Source organism: Molothrus ater, chromosome 1, assembly GCF_012460135.2.
Source record: "Molothrus ater isolate BHLD 08-10-18 breed brown headed cowbird chromosome 1, BPBGC_Mater_1.1, whole genome shotgun sequence".
NCBI classification, from domain to species: domain Eukaryota; kingdom Metazoa; phylum Chordata; class Aves; order Passeriformes; family Icteridae; genus Molothrus; species Molothrus ater.
Genome location: NC_050478.2, coordinates 52,607,144 through 52,630,678, shown reverse-complemented (window position 1 = coordinate 52,630,678; position 23,535 = coordinate 52,607,144). Strand labels below are relative to the sequence as shown.

The 23,535-nt window shown below is 42.1% G+C and overlaps 1 protein-coding gene across 1 annotated transcript in view; it reads right to left on the bottom strand.

Moving 5' to 3' along the window:
• The window catches only part of LOC118684278 (cytochrome c oxidase assembly factor 1 homolog), a 52,506-nt gene that overhangs the window by 28,552 nt on the left and 419 nt on the right, over positions 1 to 23,535 (bottom strand). Inside the window, exon 2 of the mRNA XM_036379063.2 lies at positions 7,517 to 7,583. The gene's annotated coding sequence lies outside the window, so the exon portion shown is untranslated. The remainder of the gene's footprint in view (positions 1 to 7,516; positions 7,584 to 23,535) is intronic.

Here is a 23,535-nt window from a genome sequence, read left to right as displayed (position 1 = left end):
AACATTCATCTTTAAACATTAATTACCAAGGCATGATTGCTTCAAAAATCCACTGCCCGAGGCCAGGGCCTAGGAAGTGGAAAATGTAATTTCAGAAAGCGATGAGAACAAATACTGAGCCTTTTAATTGCAGGTTGGTACAAATGACTAACAGTAAAGCAAAGCCCATTTTGGACAAATTTGTTTTTCTGCACATTGAATTCAAAACTTAGCAGTGAGTTGCCTGGGGTTTGTTCTTTCCCCCTTTATTCTCTTTGTAAAGGTCGAGAAACAGATGAATTTTTGAGGTAGAGGAAGTACTTTTCTAAAAATTCAGTAAAAATTATTAACAAGAGAGAAAGAGAGAGAGGAAGAAAACAAGGAAGAAAGAAAAGCAGGGAGAAAAGAAGGACTAAATGATGCAGCAAAGTCAGGCAATAGTTGCAACAATCATTGGACAATTGCTGTGTGCTTTTCGACCTCCATTTCAGGGTGAAGGCTGCAGTGATTCTCAGCATCTACCTCCATCTTCCTCAGTTCTGCTGAAATTTACCTGGAACCACCAACAGTCTAACAATGGATTGGGCCTGCTTCATCATGTGTGGCAACACAAGATTAAATGCTGCTGTGACTCAACATTGCCACATCAGATGTCCCAGCCTGATGCCAACAGAACCACTGCAATAGCAACGGCATCTTCATCTCCACCCTTCTGGCCTTGTTGCTGGCAGAATGGGGACAGCCCTGTGTGAGCACCTTTGCAGGGCATCAGAGGCACTTCTTTTCACACAAAGGTAGAGAACTTGTTCATTCTAGCCCCATACTGCCATACCTGGGAAAACACACCTGATGGGAGATGTGACTCAAAGCCTGATGGGTCGGAGGCTGGTTTGCATGACCATAGGGCAGACCACACAAGCAGGCTCTGTGATGGTCCTAAAGTTGTACACCAAAGTCTGGAGGCCAAAGGATGATTATCACAAATTGTAATAATCATCCTTTCAAATGCTCATGTTCCCTGGAAAACTCCAGTTCTGCTTCTGGCTGTTCTCAGAAGCACTTCTGGCCTTGTTGCACTGCACAGCTTGTGCCTGCCTCCCTGGGATTGAGATATGTTGTGACTGCGTTTACAGGGGTCTCAGGTTGAGAGAAGAGATGAGGATTTGACTCTATGTTTCAGAAGGTTTGATTTATTATTTTATTATATATATTATATTAAAACTATACTAAAAGAATAGAAGAAAGGATTTCTTCAGAAGGCTAGCTAAGAATAGAATAGGAAAGAATGATAACAAAAGCTTCTCTCTCGGGCAGTGAGTCCAAGCCAGCTGACTGTGATTGGCCATTAATTAAAAACAACTAACATGAGCCAATCAATGATCCACCTGTTGCATTCCACAGCAACAGATAACTATTATTTACATTTTGTTCCTGAGGCCTCTCAGCTTCTTAGGAGGAAAAATCCTAAAGAAAAGATTTTTCATAAAAGGTGTCTGCGACAAGATGTCATGCCACTTCCCTATCACAAGGGCCTGAATCACTAGATACACCAAAAATCTGCCTAACCTCTCATGTTTCATTCAGAGAAGCGGAGAGGTGGTGTTCATGATGATGGTCAGTGCAGCCCACCTCCTCTCCCAGTTGCTCTTAACAGTTTTGTACTGGAAGATTTTCCCCTGTGACCTGGGAGATCTGCTTTCAACATGCCCTGAGTACATTCTCTTGCTCATTCCGTATGCACCCTTCTGTCAAATGTGGAACAAATGACCTCCTTCCCCTCATGGCTATTCTCACCAGGCCTGTGCTGCAGACCCTTAGCCACAGGCCAGTTTCTGCAGGATGGCTCATGACCACACTGTTCAGAGTTTGGTCCCTACTGAGTGGACTGGCTGCAGCCACATTTCACAGTGCTCAGCTCACATCACTTCTCATGACTCTGTAGTTAACAGTATTTTCTGTTCATGGGCTTGGTGGGTTTTTTCAGTTTAAAGTGTGAAGAGTACTAACAGGTGTATGCTGCAGGCAATCAGCGCAGTTCTGTGTTAAAAAACTATAATGCCAGAAAAAAAAATAGTTGTGTGCTCTAGAAAAAGGATGGGTGAGGGCACGAATTACACTATTGTCTGACCTTGGATAATGATGAATCACTGTCCTTGCTGAAGGAAGCACATTTGGTGTCTTCCACATCTATCCTATCTGTTTGAAGCAAACTTTGGAGTGCTCTACACAGCTGACAACACTAACATTTCCCACTGAGGATCCCAATGGATTTGTTCCAGAGGAGTGCTCTGACACGTGTTGGGCATACTGACCATGGATACTAGGAATGACCAGGAAACCCATTGCTGGAGAAGAACAGAAGCGCACCAAGTTCAGCCACAGCAATTCTAAGCAATAGCGGTTGTACTTTGACAGGGTCCATGCAGTTCACTCTCCCAGACAGAGCACCAAGCAGAACACCAAACCCAAGTGAAACACAGTGATGTAGAGCAGCCCTCAGTTGGTGTGTAAATTGGTCAGTCAGGAAAGATGACACACATTTTCCACTGTTCTCTCACACTTTCAGATAATCAAGATGAGTACTGCATTTGTAGGGTGATGTCTGGAAGTATGCAGGAGAACAGCAGGACTTGCAGTGTCTCCCATCCTCCCCCGCCCCTTCCCAGAAATCCAGTGGCCACTTTCACTCTGTTTTATCACAGGTATGACTGAGATGAGTCTCTTGTGGCTGTGCCCTTTTGAATGTCACTGCTGCTCTATGGGAACCCAGCTGCCACTATGTTTTCCTGACTGCCTCTAAAATGATTGTCAAGGACAGAAAATATTAATTAAATTTTAATTATTAAATTGAATACTGTGAGGTTAATTATGGCTATTTACAGGGAGTGTATGGGATTTGGAGGGCCTACCTTCTGGTGTTTATGCACAAAGTGTTGCCTCTTCCTTTAAGCTCTAATTAGCTAGCTTTTTTCTTTTTAATAGCCAGCCTTCAAATGACTGCTCAGTAGCTCCCATTTTGTTCCTCATCAGCAGTCCTCCAGCACAGCTGTTACACAAGTGAAGCAGCCCTGCAGTTTGCCTTGAAGGGAGCAGGTGATAAAGAATCTATCAGAAGTGGTGTAAACCAACAAAATAAATTAAAAAAAAAAAAAAAAAAAAAAGAAAAAACATAGAGTCCCAACCCCTAAACTATGTTAAACAAGGAAACTATATAAGAAAAAAAGAGCATGGGAGTAAATAAGAAGGAACTGCAACATCTGAAGCTGCTGCAAGGTCAAAAATGTTCTCTCTGTATGCAGCCCTCTTGTCCAGCTGCATATTCTGCCTTCCTGCATATGCAGAATGCCAAAAGCCATCAATAGCAGATAAGCACCTGGGAAAAAGCAAGCTGTTCCAGCACAATGTCAGCTGTGAAACTTGAAATAATTTCTCCTCTGCTCCTTATTTTCAACCTACACATTTCCTCCCTAGTGGTAAAACCTTTTAAAAATTTAAATGGACCCTATTACCTGTACTTCTAGCTACTCAGTTTATACCTCTGAAGAAAAAGGGTCTTTTCAGGACACTGAAAGGCACACAAGTGAAGGCACACAGTAACACACTGTGCCCAGATATGAGCAGTTTATTCCAGACAGCTTTTCAATCTCATGTCACTAGATGAAAACGAATAGTGCCTAAGAACCAGCACAGAAGAGAGCTTTGGAAGTTTGGAGATATTTTGGGTGTTGTTTTGTTGGTTTTTTTGCAAAAGTGACCGGCATGTTCAGTAGGCAGACCACTGCTTTCCCTCAAGTATCTGCTCCTGCCTGCTAAATGTTCACAACTGGACAGCTGCCATGAAGGGAGCAGAGGGCAGTGGCTGGAAGATGAGGGCTGGCACAGGCACTGCAACCAGTAGCTGGCTTGGTGCCGGCCTTCTCCTTCCTACCACAGCAGTTGGCTCCAAGTAGTAGGCACAGGAGACTGGTTTGGTCTCCTGCTGAGGTGAGACAGGGTGAAGGGAAGAGGGAAGAAAATATGTTGGTTTTTTTTTATTTTATAACCAAAAGCAATAATGCTAGTAAGGGAAAATGGGAACCAAGATGGAGAGCAGGATACCTCTAAAATTTCACATGGAACCCTGTGGTTTCTGAAGCTGGAACACCATTGTCTAAATTAAGAAAGCTATCTTTCATCTCAAGAAAGGAAACATAATAGCCAGAATCATTCTTGCAGGAAGGCCTAACTTGTCTGACTCCTCAAGCATGCTTGAAACAAAAGTTTTATCTACTCTCCTTTGTAGCAGAACAGCTTCACTGCCCAGGGATGCTGAGCTGAGAGCCCTCCAGCACCAAGGTGTCTCCTCACCTCATGCTTTGGCTGACAGTGTCAGATCACAGCAAAACCCCTGCTCCAGGTCTACCTTTCCGATTCACAGAGATTTCCCCAAAACAGAGAAAATAAAGTATCATCTTTTCTTCTATTTAGAGTTGTGACACTTGAGAAATGCTAGCCAGAATGTGCAATAATACATCTGTTGCAAGACATAGTTTTATTGTTGAAGTGGAGAAAAGCCTGTCTGGAGACACCATGCATGGCTGCTTTTTTTTTAAACTAATTTTGTAATGAGGTGGTAAAGATCCAGCAGCTTAGAGCTTCTGCTCCTGCCAGCACTTAGCTGCTTATTCAAAGTCCCAAGATCCCAGTCACACCGATGACTGGTCACCCCCCAAGCCTGTCACCCGTGGGCTCAGAGGCCTGCAGCCAGGCAATGAGAGCGCCGGCTTAGTTACAAGCTTAAAGGGCTGAGAGCCTTTAAGGAGGCTGAGAGCCCGGATTAGCCAGGGTGTTTCCAAGCGGGGCTGCGCCGGACAAGCCAGAACTGCCGGCAGGCTCGGGCTGCCGGTGCCACCTTCTGGACACACGGGCAAGTGTCATTCACCTACCCCTCCGCATGGAACAACACTAATAATAATAATATTATAATAAACTCCTCATTTCTGGGCACAGTGTGTTACTGTGTGCCTTCACTTGTGTGCCTTTCAGTGTCCTGAAAAGACCCTTTTTCTTCAGAGGTATAAACTGAGTAGCTAGAAGTACAGGTAATAGGGTCCATTTAAATTTTTAAAAGGTTTTATCACTAGGGAGGAAATGTGTAGGTTGAAAATAAGGAGCAGAGGAGAAATTATTTCAAGTTTCATATTAATTATATAATAATATTTCACTCCCTAGTCCTGCTTTTGTGGACTCTTCCCTGGCTCCCTTTGAACCCCTCAGTCATGTAGCACAAAATTGAGGGGGAGCAGCCCCAACAGGGTAGCAGCAGCAGAATCCAAGCCGGCTGCACGGTGCATCCTGCCTCTTGTGGAAAGGTATGTACCACAAGCTCACAAAAACATTCCCAGCCTTTAGCGTTTTTTTTTTCTTCAAGCACTTCTGTGAAACAGCCAAGCCTGGCAGAAGTAGACACAAGACTCATTTAAGAAACACCTGTGCATTTTAGGGATGAAAAGCAGGTCAAGGCCAGAAGTGCTGTCTCAGGAGCTCAGAGTATTTATTTGAGCAAGGACCAGCCTGTGGAGAGGTGCCTGACTTGCCTTGGTGGCTGATTAGCTTTAGTGGCCATGTACGAGTGCAGCTATGAAATCCTGCCATTTATGCCAACAGCAGTTGTGTTGTCACAGAGAACTGTGCCCTTTAACATCCAAAACACAAACTGTTGCATGTGGTTACACCACAGGCATCTCTGAGAGCGAGCCCAAGGTTAGAGAGGCCACCTCATTCTGAAACAATCCAAAATTATATCTCACATGTACAGCAGCTGCAGCTCTTTCTATTTCTTACAGCTGCGGAGTGGGACTTGACTGCTGTCTTCCAAGAGGCAAATGGGATACATACACCCAACACAGTCCTCAAAACTGGCTTGCAGAATAAGCTTGAGAGCTACTTTTAGTGCAGAGATGTCTCCAAGGAATGGTTTAAAGAGCACAATTAAGAGTGGTAGGCCAGAAAAAAGCTGTGAGGTTGGAAAAAAATGCCTGAACCAGTAGAAAGCAAAGAGGAGCCAAAGGAAGAGCCATGGGGACAGTCAGGAAGCAGGTAGCAATAAAAAGCTGCAGAGTGCAGTCTGCAGGGCACCACACTGAAGACCTGTTATTTTGCCCCAAACTAAGATGGAACTTAGGAAATATGGACTTTGAACCTCTCAAATGCTTGCAGCAGCTGCAAGCATGCAGCATGCTTGCAAAGGGCCTCAATTTAGTGGCAGCTTTTTTAGGGATTACCATAACATGAGACAGCAGCAATAGAGGCAATGGGCCTTATTCAATGTACATGTAATAAAATGTGGTCTATAATGGGAACTTGAATGATCTAAGTATGATATAAATACTGCTGCACTTCTATATTGCAAATAACACCTGTTTCCATTTCAGAGGACAGGGCACAGAAGTAATGTGGAGTCAGGCTGAAGGACCAATAAAGCAAATGTGCAGCAACGGTAAGGCAATATATTTATTTCAGAATGAAGTATTTTTTTTTTAATTGCATTTATTCTTAAATATGCACATAGCAATATGATAAATACTACCTCTGTGGCAATTAAAGCCACACTGCAGCTTTGATATTACCATGTTGCTGTTATACAACCCAGTTTCAGATGCTGACCCATCCAGGTTGCCAGTTTTTACAGCTGGACTCTACCTGAGTTTAGCTACTGCACAGCAGCCCTAAATACATGTACTGCTACTGCTTGTTGTGCAATGGCTTCATTCAATTTCTTTTAATGTAGATTTATTAAATATAGCAATAAGCTACCTTCCACAACAGTTTATTCATGCCAAGGCATCTAATTCCTACTGCTGTTAAATCTCAGTTCCCATAGCCCTCCAGGACATGGAAGGATAAGGGAAAATCCTGCCTGAAGTAAGTTTCAGCAGTCTGGGATTCTGAGCCCTGCAGAAAGGGGTTTATAGATGTACTTCTCTCTAGGACTGCTATATACTCTTGTATGATTTATAACAAAAGGCATCACCAAAGTACTTCTACTCTCACTGAGCACCATCTCTATTTATAAATTTTATAATTTCTGGTCTGTATTGATTTTAAAAGCATCTTTAGCATGCAAGCAGCTGTTTAACGCATTTTGACCCCAAAGCAGGGAATTTGCACAAGTATTCCCACTAGAATGTTTGTCCTTTCGTGCCCATGCATTAGGGCTCTGTTTAAAATCTGTCCATGTCCCTAATCTCCCTGGGGAGCTTTCCCTGAATATTCAATGCCAGTCCACAGTCTGTAACAAAAGAGGGAGGGGAAAAAAAAAAGAGAGACAGAGAATAGTGTTTATGCATAAAATTCAAGAGCCTTTTCACATAAAAAAACATATGCACACACAAAAGCATCTCCACTACAGAGCCTGGCATTTCCACAGCAAAGACCTGACAGTGCGTGCAGTTCTTCAAGTTAACTAATTTACAATAAGGGCATCAGACATCTGAGCTCCAGATGCACTCATTCAGGCAGCCAAGGCCATAAATAAAATAGAAAAGAATACTCTTACCCTAACATAGATTTTATAGAGACGTGTTGAAGGCTTAGCAGACGGGTTTTGCTGTCTCAGCTTTTACCTGTGTAACAAAATAAATGCATAAAGCTGCTTACTGGCTTCTTCAATTCAAGACCTTTGCATTTGCTCCCATATGCTCCCATGAAGATATAGCTAATTTAAACAACACGCAAAATCCTACTCCTCGGGGAAACTGATGGCAAAACTGCCACTGGCTCCAGCAGACTCTGGGTATTTCTCAACATAAATAAAATTGGCAGAACTTGGCTAATAGTATAACCAATACTGTAACTGAATTTATATTCTTCAATCTACAGATTTGCCACCTTAATTCGATTCCTGGTTCTGCTTTCATCCTGTCATCCTGTGGAAGAACAAAACCAATGACACAGCTACTGTCACCAAAACTGGAATTGCTGCAGCCTCAGCCCAGGCTGCCAACCAGCTCTCTCCCACGGAGAGGTGAGAAACCCTGTCTTGAATTAGGACAAGATATCAAAACACTTTGTCATAGCACTAACTTTGTTTTGCTCAATCTACATGGTGCTCTAACAGAGCAGAAAACTGGCATCACAAATTTGAAAAAATGGCATATCACAGAACAAACATTTCTGAGTTTCAGAAAAGTCTGCCAGTTGAGACATCATCATCATCACCCCCCACATCGAGATATCCTCATCGTCCTCATCATCATCATTCAGTCTAGCTTTTATAAACATCTGAGCATTTTTTTTGCAGCCAGTGTACTGTTTAGGCAGATGGCATGGAAATTTTACAGTCCATTTCATCCCTGATGTCTACACTTAATGCTCATTGTTGATAATGGCATATACACAGATACACAGGTGAACATACATGTATGTGTATACAGACATGCTAAGAGAAAAAAAACATTTCTGACATGTTTCTATAAGGGCATTAAATTGGTGAAGGCAGATTTCTGAGCTCAGCACATGCTAGAAGTGCATCTCAAAACTGTGTATTTGGCTGACTTCAGGAAACATTGTTCACTGTGAGCAACTGTGAACATCTGAGGATGGGACAATGATAGGGAGAGGAATGCACAGTCTGGGACCAAAGCCTGCACCAGGAGGAAGCAACAGAGGCAACTCCAGGCTTGAGAGGTAGAACAGGCAGTGCAGGGAACAGGCACCAAGGAAGTTACTGGACTAATGCATGGCTTGCATGGTATCCATGGTTGGATATGGCCTTCCAGAGCTATTTTTAAGAGGCAGCACTTGACTCAAACTAGGCTCTGCTTGTCTCTCTGTGCCTTGGCTCAGTCTCTACCCACAGTCCCCATCCCTTTCTTCTCTCAGGACCACTCCCAGATAGTGCACCCCTGATTCCAGCCACAGGCACTGCTTTATAATACAGCTCAGGGAAAGACAGAGGAGGAAGAAGAGAACAAATGATGATTGATGATTGATGACTCAGACTAACTAGAGAATGTGCTTAAAGCAAGTTTGTTTCACCAATGGCAGTGCTTTGCTGTTTGCTTTACCCCTTCCAGACTAGGTCATCCCAATTACTTTTCTCCATTTAATAGTGACATAACTAAGTAGCCAGAAGAAGCTGTCTCACCTATCATAAAAATACAGTACACAGTAATCATAGGAGGCTACTGTTCAAGACAAAGTCATGACCTCCACATTTAAGAATCTGCTGGTCAGTAATTCCGAAGAATGCATTTATTCGCAAAATCCTGTTTTTATAAGCTGCAAATCAAGACACAGCTTCCTTCAGCACTGTACCAGATTTCTGAATCATGAGCCCTGTAGTGCATGAGATTTTGCTTTAGAAATAAAATTGCTTGCTCAACTGCAGAACACTTCAGTTCAGTCTTCTTTTTCTACAACTACTGTTTAGTCTTAAACCAGAACTAAACAGCTCTGGAATTATACATGCACTTTAAGTCCTCTTAGTATCTACCAGATTCAGTATAAACACATAATGATGAGTGTCTGGTATCTTCTTGATTACCAGCATTTTCAGTATCTGGCTACTTTGCAACACTTGGCAGCTAAGTAAAGCAGGTCTAGCACACAGTCAGATGTGGATTTTTTTGGTTTGGGGGGTGGCATTACTAGAGGTTTCCCAGATATCCCTTATTTCAAAGTAGGAAAAAAAAACAACAATGGCCCGCTCTGTACCAAACCACAGGTCAACAGATTTCAATGGTCCAAGGTTAAAATTGGCCTCCAGCTAGCTGCACAGACTTATCCCATAGGTATAAAACAGGAAACTTTTAAACCTTAAAAATAGTTACAGTTATGTGACTTACTCTTGTAAAAGGATTTTAATCATACACATGAAGACTAGAGACTTTCCTCCTTTGAAATGTTTGTGTCTGACACTTTCCCTAAAGCACAGCAAGTCTGTGTTTTTCTCTCTTGCACAGGCTGTGGGTTGAGTTTTGTTTTGCTATTCTTTTTCTTTCACAAATCAAGCTGTCAGCAGCACGGGAAGTAATTCTGTAACTGGGACACGTAAGAGCTCTGTTCTGAGACTGCATCGCTGCCCCCACTAAAGTCACCCTTGGAAACAAGAGCACTTGAGAATATCTTAGCACACAGTGAAAGGCTTTTTGCTATGGTTTATTTAGCTGAAAAGGAAAAACATAATTCAAGGGAAAAGCTCCAGAGCTTAGAGATACTAAAAGTATGCAGACTCTTTTGAGCTTCCTGCTACTACAGGCCACAACCTCTAAAGAGCACTGTGTTTGAATATCCATTTCTGTGGGGACAATGCTTTTGAGCTGAGAGATAAACCTAGTTTTCTTGGACTGATATGAAAGCTAAACAATAATTCATGCTCCTCTCCTACTACACAAACGCTCCCAAAACTAAGGGATCCAGTCCAATACTAAAGGGCCACGCTGTGCACAGCTGACTGCTACAGCCTGACTGCTAAAGCCTATTGCTTTAGCCTGCTATTAACTTCTTCCTCTGCTCCTCACTGACTGCCCCATATCATAGCTCCTAGGTGTTCTCTCCACATGTCCAGCCTCCAACCCCAGCAGATCCATCCCATCTGTCCCCAAGATGCAACATCTAGCCACCACAGTCCAGGTGGCCCAGTTTACCTAACCTCTAACTCCTGCCTATCTGCACCATCAGATGCACTGTGCTTACCCAGCCCAGCCATGTAATGAGCAGTGCAGCTGCACAGCCACCAACCTGCCAGCACACATGTGGCAGACCACTTCTTGGCAACTATTAATCACCTATTGCATAAGAAACAGTCCCTTAATGCAGGCAAGTCTTTCCACTCCCAAATCATGTAGAAGACATAAAAGCTTTTGGCCATGCAGAAAAGTGAACGAAATGAGTGGTAATTAACTCTCATGACTACAAAGGCTAACAACTTCGGCACTTGCAAAGGGGATCAGAGGCAGCTGAGCCGAGCAGGATCTGTAGCAGAACAAGTATTTGCCTGGGAGCAAACACTGCCTGAGTGCTTATTTTAGAATGAATGGTCATGTTAGTTAACTAGAGCTAACTTTTGAACAAATAGCTCACGTTACAGCATACCGAGGTACACTAGATGCATCCTCTGATGTACTAACTGACAACGTACTACTGATTTTTTTCAGAAATTAAAAAAAACCCACAATTTATCCTTCATAGCTGATTCTGGGTTTTGGCACAGTCTTTTCACAGATTCACGGAAATGAACCTAAAATGAATTTAATCATTGCAGCATGAGATATTTATATACAGCAAGAGCATGTGGTTTGCAAAGGAAAAAAAAAAAGGAACCAAAGTTTTTCTGTAAATCAACACGTGTTACTGTTCCTCACTATCTCAGGACAGGCAAGTTTTGGTACACTACATGTCCTTGGTGTTTCTGACCTTTCAGCACAACTGCAGCCTCTAAGCACCAGGATTTGGTCTGCTGTTCAGCAGCATACTATGCAGCCTGACACACCCTTCACGCCACTTACTTAAAATACCAGTGTGGACAACTAATATGACTCCCATGGTTTTCAAGAAGTAGGAGAAGAGAGCTGGGATTTGGGAGTGATTTATGAAGCAGACAAAATTCATCCTAAAAACATTAAGTAAAATGTGTTCTGATTATTACCATGAAAATAAACACATTTCATCTGGAAACATATGAATTCAGGAGTAAAAATTTCTTTTATATAGAAACTGCTTCACACTTGTCATAAACTTAAGGGATTTGACAGGGATTGAAGATTCACTTGTCAGCTGCTATGTCCTTTAATTAGCTTCCTAACATCCATACTGACTGAAGCAGTATGTTCCCAATTTAGCAAATCAAGCTGTCTCTGTCCAGGTTTCACTGTAGCTCTGAAGACCTGAAAAGAGCATTAAATGCAGTGATTCTTCTGCCCCCTAGCAAACATAATCTGCTATTTAAATTTTCTTCTGTCCTGGCTTTTGTGGAATGGACAACAAAAGTATTAACCTAAATTCCAGAAGCTGTATAAAGTGAGTGTCTGGCTCTTCACAATCTTTTGAGAGAAATTCACATACCAAAACCCATAGCTCTGCTATGACCTGTTCTTGTATCTCCTATTTTACTTCAGGTCCACAGGAAACTTCACCACATACATTCATTCACAACTTCACAGCGATACCATAGTTAGGTATGGATGGCCTTGTTTGCAAAGCACTTGACAGGACTTAGGGGTTTACTGCCACAGACAACTCAGACCCAGACTGTTTAACCCAGCTAAGACTTCTACACCCCTGTTTTGCACTCCCACCTGTAATGTGGAGATGGTAAAATTCTTCAACCTTTCCAGCTAAATATTCTTCTACTTTTTAAATGGTACACTCCTTAGGACAGAGGATCAACCACATACTCACCCAGAACCCAGCACAAATTACTCTTTAATTTAACTCTATGGGGTCTCTGGGTAAGAATCAGCCCCTAAGATGTTAACCAGCTTTTGTTTAACAGCATTTTTAAAGTACAAACCAACTGTAAATCAGACCAGGCAGATTCTCACTTTGGGTCATTAGGTTTACCTCGTTTCCATCCTCCTGTCTTTCTATGTTCTGGGTGATACTAGGCAAGTTTCTTGCGGGTCTTTTACACTTGTTTTTGCCATCTTACCCTGTTGGAGCCATGCAAGAAACTGTAATAACAATACTAACTGCTCCGCTTTGACAGAACATAGCTATTTTTACTGGATTACTTTTCTGGCACAGGATTTAAAGCACCAAATGATTTGACACCTGTAATTTTATACCTGGAATAACAGAAGGTATTCATACTTCTTTTGTAATGTAAGATAAAAGCAAACTCTACATATGTTCTCATTCCAGTGCTGCTGTCTGACAGCTATTTGCCCAAGGAGAAAAAAAGTACTGTTACATTACAGAATATGTGGAAAAGTAAAAGCTATGGAAAAGAAATCATTAAATAGCTAACTTATTCCCCTGGTAGCACTAGACTGTTCCCTGCAGCATGTTTCAGAGTGTTTTGTCCAGTCTGGTTTTACAAGTTTCACGTTACTTTCATTTATATATTTAATACAGCACTGAGTCCAATGTGGTTTGTTGCTGCTTATTTTCCTTGTCTTTCAACTACAAGACTCAGTGCTAGACCAGCTGTTCATATAGAGTCAGCTCCAAAACTACTGAAAAAATATCTGGACTCTTTCCACTGACTTCAACAGGCTTTGGATCAGCCTCAGGAAAAGACGACGAATACATTTCATGTAAGACTAAGCAGGTTACAGTCAGCAAAGTACAAAGAGGATTAGCTGTGTGTGATCCAAAGGCATGTTACCCTGCGTGCTGAAATGCCCGCCTAGCAAACTTTCACTTTCATGCAGAGAAAGGCCCAGATTAGTTTCTGGTGCTCTGCCACTAAGTCAATGCTACCATGCAAGGAATGAGTGGGATCTGGAATCCACCCAGTTAACCTCATTACAATTGGGATTTTCCTAAACTAGAGGTGAGAAAATTTATTTTCTAAAATTGCAAAACCAGTAAGCAAATCATAGAATAATGGTATGGTCTGCATTAGAAGGGACCTTAAAGGTTGTCTGGTTCCAACCCCTCCACTCCCTGCCACGGGCTTTTTGCTTTTCAGTTAGGTTTGGGTCTTTAGAGACCCTATGGAATGAGTGTCAGGAAAAACACAATGGATCTTGTCTCTGTCAGGGAAGGACAAACTCTCTTTTACTTCAGAACCTAAAGTGGGTCATATTTGGTTTAAGACACACATATCTAGACCTTCACTTTCTGTCACCAAAACAGATGGGCAGCCCCAAACCAATTTGTGCATATTTTTTTTTTGAGCACTGATACTACAACATCTCCCCACTGTGTATGCTTTGAGAGCATGACTTCTGAAAGCTAGAACGCCTCTTATCAGGGATTATTCTACCAGTGGGGGATTTATTCTGAACAATACCATCAAATGAAAATGATGGTAAGCAGTTATTCTTCCCACCATTTCTCAGTTCACAGTAAAACTTGTCAGTGTTAGGGATGTTCTCAGCTGCTGAGAATGCTTTAATCAACCACTATTTTTTCTGCTCCTTCTGTTCCCTAGGGACAGGGGACTTCATGGCAACGCTTTGTTGTACGATGTGTACAGTTATAACCTACACTAAAATTATGCCATTAATGAACAAACACTGGGTGTGTGTGTGTGTCAAGCAGATGAGAATGTTCTTTTGATCTTCTGAGCTCCACCACTGTGGCAGACGGGTGTCTAAACTGCTTTATTAATGCACTGAATTCGTCCATCATTTCTCAAACAATACTGAATGAAAAATCAGAATTTCATCATAGTGTGATTTTATGTTCTTCCAGTTCAAATCTAGCTATAAGTAGGGGGGGGGGGGGAAATTATTTCTTTAGTTCTTAATTTTCCAGGGGGGTGGGAGGAATATTTCACGTGCTTGACACTCTGAGGCAGCCAACAGAAGCTTCTCAAATTTCTGTTTAATTTCAAAGCAGTTTCAACAAAACATGGGAGGTGTATTTAGCTTTAGGTAAAATTTCAAAACTAATTCAACAGAGCAAGATAATGGATTCAAAGTATTTTTGAGGATAACATTGAATCAGATTAAGCATGTTTAAAAATCATAAAGGTTTATGAACATGATTATAGCAATGGTTTTAGCCTCCAACATATGAATAGCAGTGAAAAACAACCCAACTGGTGTGAAGCCACCAAAACATATGGAAGAAAGTTTATATACAATGCCTGTAGGAAAGCAATGTAGAAAATCCTTGATAACCCTTCCAAATATATTATTCTAATGTGGTGGTGTGACGAAAAACTGGATTCATCCAAATTTTCCCAGACTGAATGACATTTCCAAGGAGTAGAGCAAAAGAGGCAATGTAGGACCTCTGTTCTGTAAAAGAAACAAACCAAATTACCACTTCACAGGCAGTTAAGTTTATCTATCAAGTCCCTTGCAAAAGTGAGAGGTCAGGTCTCTCAATCTCTTTGCCATTCTCTCAGCTGCACTTGCAACATCTCAGTACTCCCCTGATCATAGAATGACAGAAATCATTTGGGTTGGAAGGGACTTCAAAGATCACCTAGTTCCAAAGCCCCTGCCATGGTCAGGGATGCTTACTACTAGAAGAGGATGCTCAAGCCCCATCCAATCTTTCCTTGAATACTTTCAGGGATGGGGCATCTCTCTGGACAACCTGTTCCAATTTTTTAACATCCTCACAGTAAAGAATTTCTTCCTAATATCTAATGTAAACCCACTCTCAGTTTAAAACTATCCCCCTTTGTCCTATCATCACAGGCCCTTGTAAAAAAGTCTCTCTCCAGCTGTTTAAAGGTCCCCTTTAGGTACAGGAAAGCTGCTCTAAGGTCTCCCTGGAGGTCTCCGTCTCTAGCCAGAACATCCCCAACTCTCTCAGCCTGTTGTCACAGGAGAGGTACTCCAGCCCTTTGAGCATCTTTATAGCCCTCCTCTGGATTTGTCCTAACAGGTCCATGTCCTTCTTATGTTGGACAAAGCATTTTACATAAGGTCTCATGAGAACAGAGCAGAGGGGCAGGATCCCCTCCCTGGACCTGCTGGCCACACTGCTTTGGATGCAGCCGAGGACATGGTTGGATTTTTGGGCTGCAAGTGCACATCGGGTCAGGTCAAGCTTCTTGTCTACCAACACTCCCAACTCCTTCTCCCCATGGCTGCTCTCAATCCATTTTCTGCCCAGCCTATTTGTGCTTGGGATTGCCCCAACCCATCTGCAACACCTTGCACTTGGCCTTGTTGGACTTCATGAGGTTCACACAGGCTTACCTCTTAAGCCTGCCAAGTGTCATCGCTTCCCTCCACACCTCACAGCTCGGCATCATCAGCAAATTTGCTGATCCTCTACCTCCTATCTGTCATTTAGTCAGCTATTTTCCTCACTACACCAGAGAAAGCTACCCACCTTCCTGCTGTTTTTCTTCCAGGCTAACAGGTCAAAGTGGCTAATGGAGAGATCCAACACATGTCAGAACCAGGGCATGGTAAGTAGCAGAATTACCAAGACCAAGGACTCCTGAGGAGAGAAAAAACACTGCCATGTCTCCCTCCTGTGCGAACTGAAATTGTCTGAGGGCGTCTCATGGAAGAACTGTCTTATTGCAAGGACTTGTTATCAGAAGGGAAGGGGGAATTGACAGGAGAGGTAGAACAAGCAAGGGCTCTGTTCTTTGGAGGAGTGTGTATATCAGGGTGCAAACTAGAAAGGTAGAAATCCCATAGGTCTGCAGAGGATTTCATGGATAGAAAAAACTGTGTATATGTGCATATATATATGTGTATATATGCAGCAGCTGCAACACACAGGAACAGGAGAAGTATAATCCATATGCAAATAACTATGTAGTTCCCCCATGAAAGAGTGGGCCTGACTGCACAGCCACGTCTGCATCAAGTCTGCTGTTTCTGATGTGCTGCACTTCATACGCATGGCTGGACAGCACAGCACACACACAGAGCTGCTCCTGTGAGGGGCTTCATGTCTTGTAGCTGCTGTGTGTGCCCACAGTGCTCACATCCAGAGTTCCCAGGCAAGCAGCAACCAGCTCAGAAGAGTCTGCTCTCTCCAGCTACCACACATCTGGAAAGCCCAGACAAATTTATGAAGCCCTCAAAATTTGCCTAAATATTATTTCCAGGTGCAAAGAGTAAATGTGCCTGGGAAAAAGGAAGCCTGTAGCATCTAGGAAGTCCTTTGCTACCTGCACAAAAGCAAACATAGGACACCAAAAGTTTAGGAACACCTGTTCTGATGAAGTGAAGGCAGGGCTGGAGCTAAAGTCTCAAATTCTTCCCCCATCTTCTCTACTGACTTGATTTACCACAATTACATTTGACAATGAATTTGAGAGAACATGCTTTCACATAATGGAAATACAAGAGATGTCTTGAATTTCAGTTTCACAAATGTGCCTGTTACTGATGCCATTACAAAAGCTGCATAAGGAACTTACTTCAGGTCTAGACACCCAGGAACAAAATAACTGTAAACGAGTAAGAGGCTATTCACTAAGATGAGAATCCACCCTTCTCTCACCTTTAAATGGCATTGGCTTACAAAATTAATTACTTACACGCCTCACAGAGACGCAATACTTAATTAATATATGTTAGCTGCTTTGCAATTCTGATGGAAGACACCATACTATTGTGCATAATGATTAATACAGTGTAAAAGTGATGCTATTGGTGTTGCTCAAGCAGAATGCTGAAAGGATATCTATTCAATTTCTGATTTAAAAAGGGGAATGGAGATGGAAAAGCTTTATGAAAGCTGTTTAAAACTCATCCTAAAGAAAAAGGGAGAACTGAGAAGGAGAGGAGCTAAAACATTTTTCAGAGGTATTTACTGTATGATGTGCATTAATTCCTGCAAAACTGAAGTGTAAGTGCCTACAGCGAAATCCTGGCTCCAATCAAGTACACGGAAAACGTTTCACTGACTTCAGTGAGGTGAAGATTGTTAGTTTTTGTCATAATTTCCAGCAGATGCATCCCATATGCAGGTTTGCAACTTTGCCCAGTTCCTTGTTTATAGTTTAGGTTCAGGAAATAACCTCATCAAGCTCAGGCATGCTCACCATGTAAAGGCAACTGCTCAGCTTTTAATCTTTCTACTACATCCTACACTTGGAGTAAACCTTTCCATACTGTTAATGAACTTGGACTTGAGCTACCTATTTAAGTTGGTGGCAAAACTCCAATTAAATGGAAGCTCTGTGGAGATTACTGTAGATTTTGTAATAAATGTGGGAAGCAAACATCCTGTGTTTAACAGTGTATACCCCTGGGAGTTAACTCATTTACTCAGAAGCCTGTGGAATTTTGACTGCAAAAACAAAACAAACCAAACAAACAAATCCTCAAACTCTCAAAGTAACAGAAATTCAGGCAACTTATTTTTTTAAGCATTAGTCCTTCATACCTAACAAGATTAATATTCAGAGAAACAAGTTCCTCACCACTCTGGATAAGGCAGAGTTAATTCAACTGAAAGCTTTGCACCTGTGAGACTCAAAGAAGAAAGGTTAACAAGAGTAACAAGGGAGAGGCACCAAAATTTGAGAGAAGGTACCTGTGAGCTTCTAGTATTAAGAAGAGTAATTTTAAAGCAGAAGCCTACAGCTACTTTAGGTGGGAAACTAAGTGAAAATATTCTAGGCTTCAAATTTTGATATATTTTTATGTTTGACAAGGATTGAAGGCTGTTATGTGGTATATATAGGGATCTTGGTAAGCTATTAATTACCCTTTCCCAAGTGGTGTGTGATGGCTTCCATCTTCTCAATGTATTCCTATTCAGCACAGGAAATCTTAGAAGTACTATTTATTCTGAAGCACCTGTTAAGGTGGGCTCTCTAACCATGCTACGTGTAGAAATGTACTACAGCACTTGTAGAGCAGTTTTGTGTCTATGCAAGTGCTAGACCAAATGTAATGATCAAGTTGCACATAGCAGCTCTCCCTTTCACTTGTGCTAGCATGCTATATGTTTTTAACATTAGTGCAGGCTCTGAAGCACGTAGGCTTGTAGTTTTCTCTCTCAGCGCTTGTACAGCTGTGTCCACAAATGTATCTGTCCAGTAAAATCCAAGGAAATGTTCCTGGATGCCAGGATTAAGCTTAGATAGCTGCAGCTCTAATAACTCACATGCAGCTCACATTGTAGTTCTAAGTGCTGACAGTTGCTTTCCAGTCCTAGTGGAACAAGCAACATCATTCTTCCATCCAAACTCAGTAGTCAAAATGTGTTGGTTTATGAACTACATCATGTTGCTGCTTTCAGGATCCTAAGGAGAGATGGTATTAAGGTGCCAAGGCAAAAATTCAAGCCTAAAGATTTTATTGACTGGAAGTTAAATGTGTGATAAATAATGGGAAAACAGTGCTGTGTCACTTTTGTAAACAGGTAAGCTGTGTCTCCTTCCTCAGAATGCTCATTAATAAGATACTTACTGGACAACCAGTACCACCAAGGCCAATGAAGGGATGCTAACCCCATGTATTTTGAAGAAATTTTAATTTTGTGGAGGAGCCAGAAGAAAATTATACCAGAAAACAGAGTAAGCAAGGCTTATAGGTATGACTTAGTGATGTCTGTATTGTGCTGACAAGACATGAAGGATTTTCAAGATAATAGTTCCTCATTTTTAGACCTCAGGAAAAAACATCATCCTGTTAAATAAGGTAGGTATTTCATGCTTGCTTTCCTCACTGTGTGTCCATCTAAATCATCCTTTACTCTTTACCTGGCAAGGTCTGTCTCTCCCCTACTGGCTTACACTTTTTCTCCCAGCAAGCTGAATAGCAGCTCAGCAGCAATCTCTAAAAAAACCCACACCTGTATGGAAAGTATCTGAATTTCCCCTAAGCCTATCAAATGAATCCTAATCACTCTTATCTCGCATGCTTTCCAGAGCAGGTTTTTGCAGTTCTCTAACCTTTTAACTTTTGTTTCTGTGCCTGGTTTTAATGTTAAAACTTCTTTTGTGATTCTCTTCTGCCAGGACAGGACAAATCTATTTACTTTTATCTCTTTAAGACTCGCATTCCTTCTACTTACTTATAACCAAGCTGAACTATCTGTATCCATAAATGCCTCTGTACTCTGAGTATCTTTTTATTTCAGCCTACCTCTCAGGTAACCTACACACATTTCCCAGCCTCAGGCAATGGATCCCTCGTGTTACACCAAAATGAATGTTGTTCAGATGACCATGTCTTTTCGAGTAGTCCAGATCTTGGTGTATCACCCTGTGTTTACACCTTCAGTTTCTGGTGTTCACCAATACCACACAACCAGTTGTGGAGGCTCCTGTAGACTGCTAAAAGACTGAAAAGGAGTGCTGTGAGGTCTTTTGGGACTGTTTTAGACTTCTGTTGGATCAAATTTCCTTATGGATATTCCTACTTCTTACTTCTTATGGGTCTTCCTTTTGGGGGAGTTCAAGAGGTCAATTTTAATTATTTTAATGCTAGACTGGATTCTTATAATTACTGCTGGCTATGTCTATATCAGGAATAAGCATGAGTCTGCAAATGAAAATACCTGATGCTGAGGGCTGTGTTCCCACTATGGGTTCCGTGTGTGTAGTTGGTTTAGGTTAGCTCTTGCCCTGCCCTCACCATTGAGTAGTGGAGAGTTGTGGACTTTACCACCAATGAGTTGTGGAGAGTATTGAGCATTCACTGGTGGTGCAGCCGGTGATCCATCTGAGAACTTCAAGTTCAAGTCAAAGTGCACTACATGGAGACAATCTCCTTCAAACCCACGCTCTTGGCTCTCCTCTCACTCATTTAACATCATCAAAGTGAGAATCTGCACTAGTGCTGGTGCACAGATCAACACCTGTCAGACAGTCTGGGAGATTACTGCTGCCATTAATGAACTTAATCCACATCTGGAGAAGGCACACAGGGATGTGGAAGATTTCTATCTTTTTGTTAGTTAATGGGAAAGCTTACAAAGCCAATCTTCAAAGCAGATACAGCTACAGATAGGAAAAAACCAAAACATTCCCTCTTCACTTGCCTCCATAAGAGGTCTAATATCATGATGGCAGAATATATTTTGCTGTAATGGATAATTAGGCTTACTATGTTTAATGTAGTGATCAAATTAATAGCAGGACTGACTTTTTATATGGTGAAGGGAGGGGTAAGAAAGGCAGAGCAAAGCCCCTATTATCTGCTGTGTACTGAAGACATGCAGAGTACTCTCAGAGAGATCTGGAAATAGGGACTATGTATTTTAGCTGGTGGTATGCTATGCAAACACTTAGTGAAAACACTTAAACACCGAGAAAAGTAAATTACTCTGCCCTGGGGAAAGGGGGTTGGGGTGGTTAAATTCAACTACTATTACTGTTAAATTCAACTACTGGTGCAGTTGTTAAAAAACCACCACTGCACCACAGCAGATGAAAGGGTTCTGTCACTTACGACATTCTAATACCAGAAAGGATCCTCATAACATGCTAAAAGACAAATGTCACAATTAAATACCTGGTGATGCTTTTTCAAGTTGCTCACAACAGGGAAAAGACTGAACTATGCTGAACTGAGAACTTGAAATTTTACTAACATATTCCGATATTCTTGTGTATCAGGTAGCTTTTCAGAAGTATACTCTCAAGAACTTTCTATTCCTTACAATATGCTGAGTAGAAAAAAGTAAAACTGCATCCCCAAGAGGTTAGCACCCACAGTAGCCTGATGGTCATATAACTGCTCCTCCCAGAAACTGAGACATAATATAGACTTTTTCTGCAACCTCCCCAGTTATGCAAAATCACAGGTCAAAACTGTAGACTGAGTCACTAACAGCAGTACAGAGAAATAGAAAGATCCAGCTAGTGCCTTTCTTCCCCCACTTGCCGCCCACTTGCTTGAATATGCAAGCATTTCAAGGTAGGTATTTACACACATCACTTGTTGACTTCTGTTTTAGTGGCACTTGTACAGCTGGCAGTTGGACAAGCAAAGAAATCTACACACAAAAGTTGTCTAGAGCTGATGCAGCTACCCTTCTAGAGCCTCCTCCTAATTCCCAGAACCACAAGCTGGGCTGTTACCAAACCATCCTCTGAGGGCTGTGCTGCAGCCTGGGTAAGGCAGCACAGGCAAACGGGGGAAGCTGCTGTGCGACAGCAATGCTCACACAGGGGGAGCTGGGCTGCTTAACAGACAAGATGCAGTCACCTGTGCTGGCTAAGGCTATAAAGAAAATCCAAGTGCTTTTCTAACAGCCACGTTGCTTAGGAAGGGTGTGAGGGGGCCCATCTCTTTGTGTGAGCTCCAACTCTCAAGGTGCGTTAAGTGTAGCGAAAACAACCGCCAGCATCAGCCCTTCTTCCTGCTTGATTTTATGTTGTGGTCACAGCTGCAAAGGTAAGGGTGCTATTTTGCTCCTCTGGCATTGAGTCAAAACCCAGAAGTTTGTATTAGAAAAGTGGTCTGGAAAGTACTGTGTTAACAGAAATGCAAAGCCTCTGACTTCTGGGGAATAACCAGCTTTGAAGTAAAATACATTCAGCAATAATCCATGCATACTTCATTAATTTCAGAACTGCAACAGCAAAGTACTACTTAGAAAAAGCTGTAAGATAGTAATGAAGGCTTTGGGGTTTATTTTTATTTTTAATCCCAAAAGCTCCTTATCTTCCTTCTCCATGTTTTTTCATTCAATTTACAGTAGAGTTAAAGCTCATCTAACAAAAAAATGACACATTAAGTTTGGCTAACCTCTTCACCCCCCCTCTTGATGAGAATCCTTTCTTCCTCGGGGAGTAAAGGCAAAAACTTTACAATTGGTACATTGCTTGTTCAAGATAACTTTCCTTTGCACTTTGTGTTTAATGGAATTTGGCTGATCTGGGATATTTCAGCACTTAAATAATTGAGATAGTGAGGGCAGCAATTTTTGCCAAGTCTTAAATATCACAACGATCTCTAGGCAGAAAGGCAGTATTTTGTTATCTTTCAACATGCAGTCATCTTTCTCTGCCACACCCCCAGTCAAGTTTGAGAACCCTTGACACGGGCTATGCATGATATGAAACACCGGTTTACTGTTCAAATTTGAGTCAAAGCTTAGACTCAAAACAAAGAGTAGCTGCCGTTTAACACTGGATTTAAGTGCAGGTCTGAGGAGCTGCTGCTGGAATGGGGGTGCTCATGACACTTATCCCATCCTCCTGCTGGGCTGTGCAGCTGCAGTGCATGCCGTGTCCAGAAAGCCTTGATGCACTGGAAAAATCAACTTTCAAAAAGCCAGCTGAGCCCTAAGCCTGATGCAAGAGGTACAGCACGATGTACAGCTGGGTGGTGGAACAGGGCCACCTCGCTGTGGCAGCCTGCTATTACTCCAGCCTTTGAGGCTGTACCGAGGATTTTTGAAATTTGTTTCTGCACTTCAATTCTTAAAAAAAAACTGGCTCTAAAAGAAGCAACCCAGGCCACTCTTATACTTCAAGTTACATGCTCTCTTCTTGCATTTAAAGAGTTCATGTAAATGAGCACAAAGAAACCAACTAGGCTGGAAAGCAGGAGCAACCAGCCTCACCGATAAGAAGCGATAGGGGACATCATGTTTGCTTCAGTGATCAGAGCAGACTTAAACAGGGAAGTTCCAATTTTTATAGAGAATCATAGCAATCCCTTTCCTTTGCAGTGTTTGAACATTAAACCTGCTCAAGACAACCCGACTGCTTCACCACCTGTACCTGAATAACAAAATAAATCTGACTGTAGATTCCTTACTATGTGCATGAGTCACTGCAACCAACTTTTTTTATGTTTGCCCTACATCTTCACACTTCCGCTGGCTGTGCTCCTGCCACCGAGCTCCCCACAGTACAGGGCACCGTGGGCCCGTGCTTGTTTTAAACAACAAGAGATCTTTTCTGCCGTAGTTCTGATTAGTCTGCGCGTATCAAGTTTTCTTTGTAGCTCGCTAGATACATTTGCCTCGCACTCTTCCTCTGAAGGCGGCCGAGAACTATCTTCAGTGCAAGTA